This window comes from Macrobrachium nipponense, chromosome 7 (genome assembly GCF_015104395.2).
Source record: "Macrobrachium nipponense isolate FS-2020 chromosome 7, ASM1510439v2, whole genome shotgun sequence".
In the NCBI taxonomy this organism is placed as follows: Eukaryota; Metazoa; Arthropoda; class Malacostraca; order Decapoda; family Palaemonidae; genus Macrobrachium; species Macrobrachium nipponense.
The window spans coordinates 83672014-83687186 of NC_061109.1; positions in this window are offsets into that span (position 1 = coordinate 83672014).

Consider the following 15173-nt stretch of genomic DNA (forward strand, 5'->3'; position numbering starts at 1 on the left):
GTATTTTCTTAAGTACTTTCCCCTACAAACTTATGGGTCGTGCATCTCCTCCTCATTTATATCACGTGTTTTTTTTCTCTCTCGTTGTACCCAAGAGCTCTCCTCATCATTTTATATTACGCGTTTTGCATATCACCTTTTTTAGTCTCTCATGTCAGACATTCCGCACTTGATGAATCCAGTTCTTAATTTTCTCTCAGCATTTGCATGAATATAGCTAATTAAGGCTTCTTATACAAACACACGTGTTGACAAACCTAGAAAGTCGTCTGAACAATTTTTTTGTCCAAAAAAAATGGGCACATTTAGGTCTCGTTCTTATATAAGATGAATATTTCCAGCACAGTTTAATTCATTACCCAGTACAGAATTATGTGAAAGCGTATATTTTCCATTTCTGCGCCCTTCCCTTTCATTCTCGTGGTATTGGCAGTATAGTAGTGACTATTATTGAAGCTAATAATAATATGCAGCAGTCATAGTAGTTGCAGTAGTTTTAGTAATAGTAGTAATAGTACAAAGTGTGTTGTATAAGTAGATTTTTCAGTTAACGTAACAACGAAAAATATTCCCTAGATAAAGCACTATATTTACATGAATTTACAGAGGTCCAGGAACACAACGGGCGGAGAATTAAGCAAAATGAAGTGTGACTTGACTAAAGATTAACATGCTATATTCCAATAAAGAATACACTTAAAATATAACGTCACACTGAGAATAATAATGAATAGCAATAAGTGGTTATATATGGACTTGAACCCACAGGTAAGTTACATCCTATATAATACTACTATCTCAATTGTTCAAGGAAACACATCCTATCTGTTTACCCTGATGGGGCGATATGACGCGTTCAGGTGTGTTAATGGCCCTACAGTTTCGTTAAGTAACTTTGTCTCGTAACAAGACGACGCCTAACAGTATTAATTACATCAGCGCTAACATTAGTGCACTAACAAGGGGGAAATTAATGGAGTAATTCTTCATAGAGATTAAATAAGATAACTCACACACACACACACAAATGTAAATTTCACCAAAGACAATGGCAATCTCACAAAATATAAAGACTAGGGAATAACACTAAATAAAAAAGCTAATCAACCAATGTCTAAACGAGCCAGGCTTCGAAATTATCTGTAAGCTATAGCAACGTTTGCTGGCTAAAATTTTCCCAAGTTAAATGGAATTCTAAGTGCCTAGAATAGGGCACGGCGCCAATTGTGGCACTTTACGACAGTAGTTCCTAAAGAAATACTAATTTATACAAGGCCAGAGTAGCTGGCAGTTTTACTCTGCCTAAGCAGAGGATACAATATGCAATAGGTGCCTCAAGGCAGTAAGTAAGAGGAAAGGAAACCAAGGAAGATAAGATACAGACAGTACAATAAGGAAAGTTACCAAAGGGTCAGAAAGAAGTAGAAGTAGCAGAATCTGGCACTCTCCTCTGGTTGGAGAGGGTCAGAATTCTCTACTAGAGGGTGGCACTGTGCCAGGCACTAGTGCAGAGAGGCTATTGGCTTCTCGTAAGGTTTCGGAAAACCTCGACGCCCTTTTCCCTTCTTCCTTCGACCTCTCCGAGGTCGGTTTGACGATGCCATGGGGGGCCTTGGATGATCCAAGCCCTTTGAAGATTACGAAAGGGCATCTGCTCCAGCTGCTGCGACAACTGGGGCCTTGGCACTCTTCCCCGTGCCTAATGCTGCATGCCTCTGTTCCCTGAGTTCTTCTGCCAAATAGGATTTGGCAGAGTCATTACTCCGGGACCGGTTCGCTGCCGACGGAGGGGGATTGGATGAGGTAATGGTATTCGGAATGGGCTTACCTGTGGGGAGGACCAACTCTGGGGCGGCCTGCGAGGCCACACCATTGGTGGAATGTCCACTATGGTCATGGGTTACCTGGAGGATTCCTATTGGAATTGGCTCTTCCTTGACTGCCGGCATGGGTAGTTGGGCAAAGCCAGCAGAGGGAGAGCGACCGGGACTTAGAGCTCAAGGAGGAAGACTCGAGTCTGGCCTTGGCACTGGCACTAAGGCCGTTCCTGACTTAGTGGAAGACTTAGTGGAAGGACTCGAACGTGGCTCAACATCCATGAGAGATGGAGCCTGCCTCTGCCTGGCACCTTCAAGTGTCACTGGCTGTGCAGAGGTAGTCCTTAGATGCCTGTGGAACTGGTCTGGAGCTATGTGAGGGCGGGGGCCCTGATACTGTATACTGTTAGGAGGAGCCTTAAAATCTTGTCCTAGCAGGACATCATAACCTCCTGGTATATAGGTTGCTACTGTCATGGTACATATCTTCGAACGGTGAGGTCATGTGACTCTCAACTGGACAGTAGGTAGGAACCTCTTGTCATGGTTGAGGCTCTATCGTTATGAACTGGTGCCTATCAACCTTAGCTCCGTAAGGAATTTTATCCTCTCGGATGATGGAGACTTGCGCACCAGTGTCGTCGAAAGCTCGGACCTGGTGGGCAGGATAGCGACCTCTTGGAGGTGCGACAAATATGGGGCCCTGAGCAGGGGGGCCTAGAGTGGATGGATTCGTCACGGCCATAGCAATGGCAGAAACAGGAGCTTTTTTGGGGCATCCCGGCCAGGCAGTTGTGTGCCCATGCACTCTGCATGTGTCCCAGAAACTCTTGCTAAAATCAGGCCTGGGCCAGTTGTTTCTGTTCCAATGGCCGTTGTTTTTGTTATTATGATTGGGTAGTCCATTTGGAGGAGTGGCAGCAGCTCGCTGAGGAGGATCTACTCTTGAGAGGCACTGCTCCGTGGTGTGACCTGGTTTGTTGCAATGCCCACACACAGGTTTCCGAGGAAGATTATTGGGGCGCTGGGTAGGCTGAGAGGTGGCAGCAGAAGTGAGGGGGAGAGCAGGACGTATTTTCTTTTTTTAAGGAACTCTGCAATGGATGGTGGGTGTCATAGGCATCTACCCATTTAAAGCACTCCAAAAGAGTCGTAGGAGCCTTGTCCACCAAGTGGGTGGCAAGATCAGGGGGGGCATAGGCAAGAAAGTCCTCTAATTGAAAGAGTTCTAAGACCTCCTCAACAGATGTTGCGTTGGAGGCCTTCGTCCACCTACGGAGTGCCGGTGTCTTCTTGGCTGCCCACTCTGTCCACGTCTGGTTAGCCTCCTTGGGCATAGTCCTCCATTTCTGCCTCCACCGGTCTGGGGTCAATTCGTAAGCTCCAAGGATTGCCTCTCGGACGAGGGCGAGATCTTGTCGCTCATTCAGGGAAAGGGCCTCGAATGCAGTCCACCCTTTGCCAGCGAGATGCTTGCCAAGGAGGAGGGCCACTTCCTGAGGGGTTGGATTGAAGTTCCCGAACACCTGCTCGACATGATCGAGCCAGGTGTCGGGTTCGTTATTGTCCCAAGCCCTAATGAGGCCGCCCATGCTGTGGAGGTGAGAGGGCGCAAAAGGCGTGGGACTCGGGGGTGCCAGAGTGGAACTCTGGACTGCCATAGTTCATGTGCCCTTTCTCCCTTTCGGCGGCTTGGAATTCTCTTTCAGCCGCTTCTCTTCTTTCTTGCACTTCTCTTTCAGCTGCTGCTCTTCTTTCTTGTGCTTCCCTCTCCTTCTCCCGTTCGGTTGCTCTCTCTTGGGCTGCTTCCTTCAGCTTATCATTCACCCAATTGATCAGCTTTGCGCCCTCCAGCCCCAGGGCTCTTCCGGCTTCTGTGAAGGCTTTAGCCTCCTCCAGTGCTGCGTTACTGGCCATCTCCTCAGCCATAAAATGCTAGTAGACTAGCCTGAGAATAATAGGGTGGAAAGCAGTTGCAAAACAGCAAATGTCGCCAGAGGTATGCGTAAATGCTCGATGCAGACTTGGCAAGATGACCGTAAATCCTTGCAAACACAGTTATTACTGGTGCGTAGTGCGGTGGAGAACTCAACGCCGGTAATGGATTTGGTAATAAATTCTGTAAAATAAAACGAAAGAATCTGGTCACGCAATTCACGGAATCCTCACGTGAAAAGGTAGCAAATGGATGTCGTAAAGGCGGAAATTCAATACCAGTACGGGTTTGTAAGGTAAAAGAAAAAAATAAAAAATCTAGTCACGAATTCACGGAAACTCAACGTGAGGATGTGAAAAATAAATGTCGTAGATGCGGAACCTCAACGCAATTACAGCTTTGTTAATGAAAGGAGAAAAATAAACCTGGTCACGAAATTCACGGAAATTAAACGTAAACATGACAAATAAATGTCGTAAAGGCGGAAACTTCAACGCCAGTACGGGTTGGTAACGTAAAAAGGGAGAGGGAAAAAAATACTGTCACGAAATTCACGGAAACTCAACGTAAAACATGACAAAAAATGTCGTAAAGGCGGAAATTCAATGCCAGTACGGCTTTGTAAAATCACGGAACCTCACGTGAAAATCGTGGCAAATACAGTTGATAATAAAAAATGTATATGGGATCTCCCTTTTGTTTTTGTTTTTTTTATGTATATCGTCTCGAGGATGGAGACGGGAAGTTGATAAAATATATTTTTTCCTTTACCACCAATGCAAATCCCTTGAACCTAGCTTTGCTCAGAATTGTGACGCTAGTTCGTATATATTAAAAGGGGAGAGGAAATTCCCAGGATAAACTCTAACCCTATAAAATATACCTCTTCTCACTGCCCCGTTCCTTTTCCTAGCTCTCGCGAACCCAAGACCCTCCTGTCTGCGAATTAAAGACCCTGGAGAATTAAGCAAGCCGCACACGGGTCATCTAGATAGCGTGGATGAATCACAGATGTTCTCAAGGCCGGGCTGGAACTTACGCTAAGGGTGACATATGCCCTTGTTCGAAATGCAGAAGTATTTGCCCTTATTTGATTACTCTCTGCACAGAGAATAACGAAAAAAAAACATTTACCTTTGATTTTGCTTATCCTAACTTTAAGAATGTTTTACGCTAATACTTTATTTTTCCTTTTCTCACTTATTGACTCATCTATTCATTTGTTAATGGATAGGGCCGTGGATAGGAGAGAGAAAGGGGGGGGGGGGGTAGTGCGCGTTGTTTCACATAAAAAAAATAACACACAAAATATCTTTATAACGCGGGATTCGCGATTAACTAGCAATTCACGAAATATGGCGCTTATTTTCGTTTTGAAACTTACTCCCTAACCTCTAGTCTTCATGTAATGGCACATAACATTAAAATTTCTCTCTCAAGTTTTAGTCTATCGGCCTACACGTGGTCTATTTCCTATCGGTATAAAGGCAGTCAGATTTTATATATCCCTAACTAGCATATCTAGTTCTACACTAATACTAGAAAATAAAATAAAATTTACTTTATTCCTGTTGTGGAGAATTTGGAAACCTTGCTTTAACTTGCTCATAAAAATATTAAGGAATTCAGATTCGTTTCTTTCGTGATTTTAGCTCAACAATAGCTACTGCAAAATTCTGGTATAAGTCGCCAATATTCAAAATTTCACCTCTATTCCTCCCAGAAATACAATTACACTGAAATTTAGCCCTTGACTGGAGGACGAGGGGTCTAAACAAAGAAAAAAAAACTAAACTTCTCAGGCATAAGGCTGATTTTACTGAGGAGGGAGGAATTTACATAAAAGCTGGGCTCTAGTTTTAAAAGCACTATATTTACATGAATTTACAGAGGTCCAGGAACACAAGGGGTGGAGGGGACCACTTTTCAATCCACCCGAACACGTGGCTGGAGCAGTTCAGTCACGGCGTTTAGAAATTTGTGCAACGGATCAAGATTGCAAGCTTCAAGGGTTTCCAATTCCTACCACAGCCAGGCACAGCATCATGAGGGCGAACATTACTCACTACCTTATTTCAATCGAACGGCCATGCATGGTGGAATGAAATGACTGGGAATTTACACAAAGAAAAACTATTTCGTGGCTTAAATTTACTAGGGGGATGTTACTAGTATCACAGGGGAGTAATTACAGAATTGTGCCCAGATGGCAGGGAATGAAAACTGCACAAGTCGCCTTGGAAAAAGGAAATGAAATACAGACAAAGGTAAAAACAATTCCCTGGCTGAAATGGAATTTCCCTTACAGTACCTTATTAATGAGGCTGGTAGTCTTCTCCTTGATGTCTCCAGCACTATGGACTAAAATATACTTGGGACTTCCCAAAGCATGGGAAAGCAGGCCCAGGGGGAGGGGCGGGCGGGCGGCATCTGGTCAGGGGCAAGAGAGCTGGCTTCTCTTCCTTTTAAAATTTTCTCCTGGTAAGCCATACTCCAGTCCCTGTGGGGGTAATTCCAACAACCAATGTGAGAAGAGAGAGCTTTTTCAAAAGAAAAGGGAATGGATTCCTCTAAAGTGGAAGGGGCAACTTGTATATAAGACAAAGGTGCATTTATTTTTCCTTGGTTCTAGCTTAAAATCTTTAACACCTCCCCATTCTAAATGACATTTCAACCCTGGACGGGTTGGAATGGACAAGACAAGCTAGAAACAAGGACCAATTGCAATATAGATTACTGAGCCTTCCATTCTCCCTTGAGTGGACTTATAAAATAAGCAATATTCAAACCCTGCCGATGATAATATTCATGAAATCTTACTCGACAGGCAGAGAATTAAGCAAAATGAAGTGTGACTTGACTAAAGATTAACATGCTATATTCCAATAAAGAATACACTTAAAATATAACGTCACACTGAGAATAACAATGAATAGCAATAAGTGGTTATATATGGACTTAAACCTACAGGTAAGTTACATCCTATATTATTGCTACTATCTCAATTGTTCAAGGCAACACATTCTATCTGTTTACCCTGATGGAGTGATATGACGCGTTCAGGTGTGTTAATGGCCCTACGGTTTCATTAAGTAACTTTGTCCCGTAACAAGACGACGCCTAACAGTATCAATTACATCAGCGCTAACATTAGTGCACTAACAAGGGGGAAATTAATGGAGTAATTCTTCATAGAGATTAAATAAGATAACACACACACACACACACACAAATGTAAATTTCACCAAAGACAATTGCTGAAATGGAATTTCCCTTACAGTACCTTATTAATGAGGCTGGTAGTCTTCTCCTTGATGTCTCTGGCACTATGGACTTTAAAATATACTTGGGACTTCCCAAAGCATGGGAAAGCAGGCCCGGGGGGGGGGGGGGGGGGGGTGGGGGGGGGGGGGGGGGGGGGAGGCGGCGTCTGGTTAGGGGCAAGAGAGCTGGCCCTCCGAGGTCTGGTGTTCTTCTGAGGACGAGCCGCTGGCATCTCTTCCTTTTAAAATTTTCTCCTGGTAAGCCACACCCCCAGTCTCTGTGGGGGTAATTCCAACAACCAATGGGAGAAGAGATAGCTTTTTCAAAAGAAAAGAGAATGGATTACTCCAAAGTGGAAGGGGCAACTTGTATATAAGACATAGATGCATTAAACTTGAGTACAAAGCTTTAATTTTCCTTGGTTGTAGCTTAAAATCTGGAACAAATATATATTATATATATATATATATATATATATATATATATATATATATATATATATAAATATATATATATACATATATATATATATATAGTATATATATATATATATACATATATATAATATATATATTTTTAGATATAGGGCCTTGAGAAGAAGCTAGATACGTAAACGGAAGTAATTTAGGGATTTCAAGAGGGAATTGCTTTACCTTACCGTAAGCTGAAAGTTATTATTAATTTCTTTAGAGGGAAGGTCGCCAGAAAACTCAGCTCGTTACTTAACAACTATTTATTTACAAAAAGGCCCGTGCTGGCCTGGAGAAAATGAATGCTATTGGCCCCCACGTTGGGGCTTAGAATCACTCACAAGTGGGTAGCTGGCTAAAGTGTGACTAATTCGAGCTGGTTTCATAAAACTTGGGTACTGCACACTTGCGGACAGAGAGACGGCACGTGACTCATGGAATCTGGAAAAGAATCCCAGATTAAACGACATAAAAGAAAAAATGACTTCTTGCTTTGATTAATTAATTCTCTAATACTGGGGAGAAGGAACTTTTAAGGTTTCACTGAAGTATGCAATGACTCCATTGGTCTGGGACGATCACACAAGGGGAAGCATGCGGCCATGAGGCAGTGAGAGGGAACAAAGGGATGAATTCCTTTTGTTGCTGGAAATTGAATTGGGAGAATGAGGATCACAATGATAATAGGTTGGGAGAGACTGGCAATATGCTGTTCCACAAGACGTACCTGGATGTCGTGTTCAGTGTGGACCTTTGAAGAAAATGTGGCTCTTTGTAGGAAAGTATGGGGGCCCCTTTGTCTGAGGCCTGGGTCATCGGCGCGCCACTCACGCCCTGGGTAGGCCTAACAGGAAGGCAGGTAATTTGACCTCTGTCCGAGATCACGTCTCGCAGCCGACTGAGACAGAATTCAGTTGGGTTGCTTGGGGGTTGGAGGTCAGCTTAACCCCCACGATCAAAGGCAAATCCTGGAAAACAAGCATACAGCCAGCAGAGGGGTCACAGGAAAGAGAGCTTAAGGTATAGGTCTAAGAAGTACCAATCTGCCTACACCCTTCCCTTTTGAGATACGTCCCTACAGCTGATAAAAGACTCTTTTCCCCCAACTGGGGAACTTCCTATCTCTAGCTGGCGGGTTTTGGGTTTCCCGCGGTTACTAAAAATCAGCTGATATTCTAAAGAAAAAGCTGCCGTTTTCCAAATCAAATTATTTAGTTAATTGCGGGGTAGACGAACGATCTATAAACGTCACAGCTCCCCCTGTTAAGAAGGCATTCACTCCCTTTCGGGTGTGAAGGTCTTGGCTTAAATAAATTGATCGTCTCGACTACCCCGTTCTCCTATTCCAATTTGAAGTTTTTTTGAGCAGGGATACAGCTAACTACAGTGGCCTACCTAACTTATAGGCAAAGATGCTAAGTGTACTAACTTAATATAGTGATGTAGTATAGCCTAAATAAATAACTACAGGTTGTCTTGTGACGACAGTCTACTCTACCCCTAGATAAAGGACTTAGCTTGAAAATTCTACTTGCTACTAACCTAATGCCCTGGTACTAAATCATTAGCCTAACCTACTCAATACAGTTAAATGAAGACGCAATCATTCCAGAGTGTGGTACGCACAGCAGTAGTTCAGCGACGGAACTGTTAAAATACATAATGAGAGGTAATGATGCGTGGGGATGATGAGTGGTTAATTGACCAGGAGGGAAATGCAATGAGGTAATTATATTTAAGTGAGGGTTAGTATTACAATGGCTAGGGGTTAGAGGGTTAGTGCTACTACGGCAGAGATCAGGCTGGCTACCTTCTCTGGGTAGGTGCCAGGATCATTCTGCAAATGAATGCGACACTGTACCTCGGGCACAGGTGTCAAGGAGAGCATGTGGCTCCTTTTGTTAATATGTTAATTACGTCCCTTCTTCTTCTTCTTCTTCTTATTCCTCCAGGACCTGGCTATACCAGTCCTAGGAGTAGACGGAGGCAACGACTCTGGGGTAAGGCCAGAAACGAAACGCCGGCAGGAGCTGAGGCAGCGGTAGCCTGAAGGATTTCAGGAGAACACCCTACTTCGGTCTCTGCAGCAACCGTCGTAGAGGTGGAACCTACTGCAGGGGAGGCCCTCACTCCGGCTGCTGCGGCAACCGTCGTGAGGGGAAAACTCCAGGCTGCCTCCTGGTCGGGCAGTTCCTGGTTTTCCAGAGGAGTACAAAGGTAAGGTCTGCCGGAGGTTCATCCGCGGGCGACAGAGGTAAGGATGAAGAAGAAGGAACTAGTGATTGGCCATGGGCTGTGGTAAGCTCCATGCCTGTTGGAGGATCTCCGTAGGCGGAATCCTTGATAAGGTTTAGGCGGCCGGGGGCGCTAGCTCGGGGCCAGGCGCAGAGGTCAAGTTCGGTGGTGGCTCTACGTTCCAGGCTGGACGGAGCTTGGCACTGCTCAGTGCTGCCAAGTGGCACTGGCAGAGAGTTGAGGTCGACTGGACCTGTGACGGGTACCGGAGGTGCAATACCTCTCAGCGTGCCCTTGGAAATGGGAGACAGGGGCTCCTGTCTCTTTTGGAAGGCTAAGCCTTGTGGAAAATGGACAGTGTCCGCTGCTGGTAGTTTGCTAGGGCACCTAGGCCAATTCGTGGAGTGCCCTATTACGTTGCAGGTTTTGCAACGGAACTGTGAATGGTCAATCTCCCTCCTTGGTAGCGGGGAGACTGTTGGTGGACGTACTTCCTAGAGGAAGTAGAATTTCGATGACTCCTTGCTTTGGAGTGATTTGTTGTGGGGTTGGGGTTAGGACCCCTAGGTTTTTTGGAATGCGAGGGAGACTTCATGTCTTGCCCTAGGAGGAGGTCATAACCTCCTGGGATGTAGCTTGCAACTGCAAGGGTACAAACCTTGGAGAAATGAGGTCGGGTGACTCTCAATTGCACGGTTGGAAGGATCAGCTTGATATGGTTGATACCTTCGATGGTGATTAGTTGTCGTCTATCGACGGTAGCCCCTCGGGGGATTCTGTCTTCCCGTATCAGGGAGATTTGAGCGCCAGAGTCGTCGTAGGCTCTGACGTGGCTTGGCTGATAATGACTTTGGAGGGGTGCAACAGTTATAGGGCCCTTAGCTGGGGGTCCTAGTGAAGAAGGATTGGTTACGGCCATTGCGATGGCAGGAATATTGCAATTAGCGCACCCTCCGTAATTTGCAGACATGTGACCCTTGCGGTCACAGTCTCGGCAGAACGTGTTCCAGAACCTCTTCCGTGGCACTGGATGATAAGACCGAGATGCCCCCACAGGTTGCGAATCTGTGGAGTCACCAAGGCTGGCAGTGTGCTCGGGCACAGGTGAAGAGTCCTCTCTGCAGTGATTTGACGTGGGGAGGTTAAGGAAACTCTGTTGAATCACCCTCGGAAACAAGTCTGGGGTTAACTGGTGGGCTTACCTCTTCCAAAAGGGAGGAGGTAGGCGGTAAAAGGGTAAGAGGCTGGCAGGATGCGGCAGGAATTTCTATCTCCGGCACTGGATCAGGACCAGGCTCGCAAATCGAAAGGATGTCAGGCTGACCAGAGACGGCGGGACTAAGAGAGACAGTGGGTGCAGGGCTGGAAGCTGGCAGAGTGGCTTGAGCTAGGATACTCTCCTTACGGGCCTTCTCCCGCTTGATGTCGAGTTCCTTCTCCTTGAGAGCGAGCTCATGCTTTCGCTCCTCTTCCCTTGCCTTCCTTTCTGCTTCTCTTTCTTTCTCTCTGCTTCTCCGGCTTTTCTCTGGTTTTCCCTTTCTTCCTTTTCTTGCAGGCGCGCGCAGCCTGCTGCGCCTTTATTTCCACTGGTCTAGTGCTGGTCCAGTGTAACCAGCCTCCTTGCCCAGAGTTATGAGGACTCGGAGCTTCTTTAGCTCTCTGGCAAAGAAGTCGCGGGAAGCAGGGGAAGACATTTCCCTTAGGCTGCAGGAGAGGCTCGGATGAAAATGATAATAATGACCAGGAAGGGTAAATGGATGGAATGGGAGTGCCTACTGTGGAAAGTAGCACTCACTTGGAAATGTGTTCTGCGACGTGGTAATGAAAAGTGAAAAGACTGGGTGCTCGGTGGCACTTTGTGACTGGCACCTTCTGATGAGGTGAAAAAATCAAATGGAGTGTACGGCGTACGTCACACTTAAGGGCGTTCCTAAGTTGGGAGACGCTGGAATGGGCTACCTGTAGGTCCAATACAGGTGCACGGCACTTATGAGGAGGCGTTCCTTGGTTCAGTGATCCAAAATGGTGGATACTCTATAATGAATGAGCGTTCCGTAGGACGGACACGCAGGTTTGTCAGCACTTAGGGCTGGTATTGCGGCACTTCTGGGAGGCGTTCCCTTGTTGAGTGTTCCGAAGGATCACTGACCCTTGTACACGGACACACTAATTATTTGGGCGTTCCGTAAGGACGGACACGCAGGTTTGTCAGCACTTAGGGCTGGTATTGCGGCACTTCTGGGAGGCGTTCCCTTGTTGAGTGTTCCGAAGGATCACTGACCCTTGTACACGGACACACTAATTATTTGGGCGTTCCGTAAGGACGGACACGCAGGTTTAATGGCTACCTGTACGGCCTGTACAGGTGCAATGGCACTTATGGAGGCGTTCCTTGGAGCACTGGTATCGTGCTGGTGTGTCCCGGACACTACATGCAGTATACTTAAATATACTGAAGTGAAATGGCACTGCTCATGGCAGAGTGTAATAGTGGAGGAGAGAAAGTAAAAGGTGGGAGTACTTCAGCAGCCAGTCGATGGACAGTGTCAAGAATTAGTGGCACTGTAAAATGGTAAGACCTGACATGCACTGGTGGTGGCCAGTCCTAAACTGGTAACGACTTCCCTGTCTGGAAGTAATGAATTTGCGTGGCACACTGTGCGAATTGTGCTTGCGGTATACGCAAGTCTTTCGTGATAAAGAAAATGAAAAGACCACTCGGGCAACGACAGGTAATGATAATTGAAAATGCTCAGTCCCTCGCTGAAGTACTCGGTAAATGAAATAAATAAATGTTTGCAAACTGCAATGGACACATGCGCGTACGTATCACGCTGTGTAAATGAAAGACACAAGAGACTAAAATAAGGTTAATTCGGCATGCTATAATTAATGGTAAGATGTAGTACTCTTGGCTTCGTGAATACTGGGTTCTGGTTTTCTCTCTCTCTCTCTCTCTCGGAGAGGGTGAAAAATGATATATGAATGAACTCCCTTATATTTGAATTGAACTACTAATGTTCGTTTAATATGACGCAACTTGCGTTAAATTATCTACTTACGTTAACGTTTTTTGTGAAAGAATTGCTTTTGATAACGTTTTATGAAAAATGATAACGCGCTCGTGGTGAACGATTTTTACGTTAATGTTAGCGGCTTGCGCTTATGAAATGATTTGCGTTTCAATATGAATTTTACAAAGACGCGTTTTACGTTAACAATTCTTGTGATTTACTCTACTTGAGATTTACGTTAACTTTATGTAAGATTACTAGGTCCCTGTGAATCAGTGAAATGACGGTAAGGATTTAAAACGATGTTAGCAAACAATTGTGAATGAGGCTACGTTAAATGCGAAGTGAAATGAAATTTTCGCTCAGCGCGCGAGTGAGCGATGCGAGGTGAAACACGTGAAGGAGCTAGGTAGCGCTGCTAGCGCGCAGCATGTCGTTCAAAACAGCTGATTCTCTGTAAATGCGAAGGCAATTTACACACAAAATTCTACTTCTTATTCAAGGCGAATTACGTTAATTTCTCTGGCAGAACGATAGATACTAGTACAGACATTGATATTATTTACGTTAAAACTTCGTGACTTACGTTACTTTGCTTAAATTGTTTAGATAATGTTGAAAGAGGAAACAAACATGGCTGCCGCTGTGAATGAGACGAAGGTTGGTTGAGACCGCGCAGGCGCGAGAGAGCGCGAAGCTGAATTAGCCGAGAGGTAAGCGGTTACCAACACTTGGAATGAAAACTAAGTTAAAAATGAATACCCTAACATATCACAGACAAAAGAATTGTACACTTCTTTTGCCGTAACTATTAGTAAAACACTCCTAACTAGCTAGGCTTTCTCATACAGCAATAAACCCTGGCAAAGCACTTCCTAGTTTGATCTGGTCCTTTCTGGCATCTATCTGCACACGTGTTCGTGAGAGCTCCTACGAAGACAGCACAAAGTAACAGAAAATTCGCGGGGCAAATTGTTTGCTCGCCGCTAAAATAAAGCTCTGGCGCATTCGCCGTTACAATAATAAGATTTCTACCTACGCTCTTTTGACCACTTCAACAATAAAAATACTTAAACGTACCTTAAGCTAACATTGGTTATAGAATAATCATATTAATGAATGGAATACCTTACCGTGAGTCAGTGTGTCTTCTTTCCCTGCAAGTGTGCTTGATTTACTTTTTGTAAAATAATTTACAGTTTACGTTTTACAACGGATAACGCGATTTACAAGCTTTTTTTAAGCAAGCTAGGTTCATATCCTGGCAAGGTCGCCAATTTTACGTATATAGGGCCTTGAGAAGAAGCTAGATACGTAAACGGAAGTAATTTAGGGATTTCAAGAGGGAATTGCTTTACCTTACCGTAAGCTGAAAGTTATTATTAATTTCTTTAGAGGGAAGGTCGCCAGAAAACTCAGCTCGTTACTTAACAACTATTTATTTACAAAAAGGCCCGTGCTGGCCTGGAGAAAATGAATGCTATTGGCCCCCACGTTGGGGCTTAGAATCACTCACAAGTGGGTAGCTGGCTAAAGTGTGACTAATTCGAGCTGGTTTCATAAAACTTGGGTACTGCACACTTGCGGACAGAGAGACGGCACGTGACTCATGGAATCTGGAAAAGAATCCCAGATTAAACGACATAAAAGAAAAAAAGACTTCTTGCTTTGATTAATTAATTCTCTAATACTGGGGAGAAGGAACTTTTAAGGTTTCACTGAAGTATGCAATGACTCCATTGGTCTGGGACGATCACACAAGGGGAAGCATGCGGCAATGAGGCAGTGAGAGGGAACCAAAGGGATTGAATTCCTTTTGTTGCTGGAAATTGAATTGGGAGAATGAGGATCACAATGATAATAGGTTGGGAGAGACTGGCAATATGCTGTTCCACAAGACGTACCTGGATGTCGTGTTCAGTGTGGACCTTTGAAGAAAATGTGGCTCTTTGTAGGAAAGTATGGGGGCCCCTTTGTCTGAGGCCTGGGTCATCGGCGCGCCACTCACGCCCTGGGTAGGCCTAACAGGAAGGCAGGTAATTTGACCTCTGTCCGAGATCACGTCTCGCAGCCGACTGAGACAGAATTCAGTTGGGTTGCTTGGGGGTTGGAGGTCAGCTTAACCCCCCACGATCAAGGCAAATCCTGGAAAACAAGCATACAGCCAGCAGAGGGGTCACAGAAAAGAGAGCTTAAGGTATAGGTCTAAGAAGTACCAATCTGCCTACACCCTTCCCTTTTGAGATACGTCCCTACAGCTGATAAAAGACTCTTTTTCCCCCAACTGGGGAACTTCCTATCTCTAGCTGGCGGGTTTTGGGTTTCCCGCGGTTACTAAAAATCAGCTGATATTCTAAAGAAATGGCTGCCGTTTTCCAAATCAAATTATTTAGTTAATTGCGGGGTAGACGAACGATCTATAAACGTCACAATATAT